Source organism: Triticum aestivum, chromosome 3A (genome assembly GCF_018294505.1).
Source record: "Triticum aestivum cultivar Chinese Spring chromosome 3A, IWGSC CS RefSeq v2.1, whole genome shotgun sequence".
In the NCBI taxonomy this organism is placed as follows: domain Eukaryota; kingdom Viridiplantae; phylum Streptophyta; class Magnoliopsida; order Poales; family Poaceae; genus Triticum; species Triticum aestivum.
Genome location: NC_057800.1, coordinates 228166926 through 228169589, shown reverse-complemented (window position 1 = coordinate 228169589; position 2664 = coordinate 228166926).

Below are 2664 nucleotides of genomic sequence, written 5' to 3'. Positions count from 1 at the left end.
TACTCTGTTTCTCCATGAACTTAATACACTAGATGCATGTTGGATAGTGGTCGACGTGTGGAGTAATAGTAGTAGATGCAAGCAGGAGTCGGACTACTAATATTGGACGTTATTCCTACTACAATTTTACCTATCTTTTTACCCGTGAGGGATTGACAACCCCTCTCTTACGTCGGGTTGCAAGTATTTGTTCTTTGTGTGCAGGAGTTGTTTACGTTGTGTTGCGTGGTTCTCCTACTGGTTCGATAACCTTGGTCTCATCACTAAGGGAAATACCTACCGTAGTTGTGCTGCATCATCCCTTCCTCTTAGGGAAATACCGACGTAGTTCAAGCCACATCACCTGGTACCTCGCTTCCTCCTCCTTCATCTCCTTCTTGAATGCCACTTGCCTGGCTTTCTCAGCCGACGGCAGCGAATTCCATAGACAAAGATTGTATTGTCCCCAAAACAATTCCAAAGTGGGGGAGGGGTCCGGCGCAACCTCGTCCGGCGGCGTGTAGGGGTGCTCCTCGTTGCTGCTCTTCGACTGACTGTCCTCAGTGGGCGGCGACTCCTCGTCGGTGCATGGGCAGATCGGCGGCGCCATGGCAGAGATTTGAGAGAGAGAGAGAGAGGGCGAGCGAGGGGAGGATGTAGATGAGAATGCAGGCGGGGTGACGTGAGCAAGGTAGTATTTATTTGTGGCCAGAATATAGATAGGAAAAGTATACACGCCGGTCGCCGGAATTTACGAGTATTGTAGTTTGAATTACACATGATTCCCGTAGCAAAATCCATGTGTGAACTTAATAGCTGACGGTTTCCAATACAGAACCGTGTGTGATTAATAACCCACGCCACTCACTTTCCATACCTTGAGGTGTGAAATAGAGAGTGTCAATCGTGTGGGGGGCGGTTGTCTTGCCAGATCTTTACATTTTCTTTTTTGAACACCAGACATTTACATCCTCTGATGATTTTTTATTTTTTTGGAATTTAAATGCCATGGCACTCCATGCATGTGTCCAAGCCGTGACACCAATATGTTTGAAAATTCATTCCAATTTACTGCACATGGAATTAACCCGCACACAAGTACACAAATATTTTTATCAAACCGTTATGGTTAGCGCTGCATGCAGATGTAGTTCAAATTTGGATTACGATCATTAAATGGCTAGAAAATCACTTAAATGTCTTAAAAAGGGCAAATGACCCCTGAAATTTTCCAAATTATAACATGATAGTTGTATTAGTGCACGTTAACTATAGAATTTTTTAAGCCCATAAGAGGAAGCTATTGTCCGTTCGTCATCAAACATGCATTGTTCCCTCTCGAAACCACGAGCCTTCTAGTGAGTTGCTCTGGTTTGTGAGGGGTCTGTGTCCAAACTTTTGTCAAACATGCCAATTATTTTAACACATCATCTTGGTAGACTGGCATTACGTCACTCAAGGTTTCATGTGTTTTTGATCTTTTTTTATTTTTTGGAATTTGAATGGCATGGCGCTCCTTGCATGTATGTCCAGACCGTGACACCAATATGTTTGAAAATTCCTTCCAATTTACTGCACATGGAATTAACTCGCACACAACACTACTGCAGGATGGTGCTAACACGACACTACGATAAGAGACCCTTCGAGAAACTGTGTGCGATGCAATAATCACAAACGGTGGTGTATGAAAACCGTCAAAAAAAGGTGCAAAATGTTTGCGATGGAGGATGCATCAAACACGGTTCAGATTTTAGTTGCGTGTGCGATGAAGGGCATACGGTTCAATTCAATTAACTATTTGCGATGAGTAGGAACAAAAGAAACGGGCAACCAGATGAAGGCGTGTGCGATACACAGCATACGGTTCACTCGGGTGAACTGTTTGTGATTAGGCAACACAGAAGAAAGGGGCAACCAGATGAAGGTGTGTGTGATATACAGCATACGGTTCACTCGGATAAACTGTTTCTGATGAGGCAACACAAAAGTAATGGTCAGCCAGATCAAGGTGTGTGCGATATACGGCATGTGGTTCACTCGGATGAACTGTTTGCGTTGACACAAGAGAATAGAAACGGTTCAACTTAACAAGACGTGTGTGTTGTGCGATGGGATTGCATGCGGTTCACTCGGCCCTTGTCGTTAGTGTGTGACCTCTACGGAAACCGTTCGCTCCCCTGACGCCTCTTCGTGTACCGTGGAAACCGTCCACCGACTATTCGCCTTTCCCTCTCGATTTGGAACTGTTGTCGCACACTAGCTCTTCCTCCCTTCTCCATTTGCCTTCACCCTTCCTTCTGCCATTGTTTGACCATCTTCTCCATGGAGGGAACAAGCCAGAAACGACCCCGTTATTCTTGCCCCAATTTGAATGATAACGCGGTGGAGGAACTCATTGATTGGTGCGACATCATCACCTCGGCTAGCATGGCATGTTCGTTCAAGACCATTCTCGACTCAACTAATAACATCATTACAAGGAACCCAAGGGTCCAGGAGCGGTTTGAACTCCCCTATCTTCTTCATCATGACCCTGCTGACTGGCGTGGGGACGAGGGAAGTCTCGCCTTATGTAAGTTGATGTCGCTTGATAATGATACGTACGATGTTAAGATGCCATCGCTTGAGGGCAAGGCTTGGGCGGGCGCAAATGGAGATTGGGTTGTTTATATTGGGCACAAC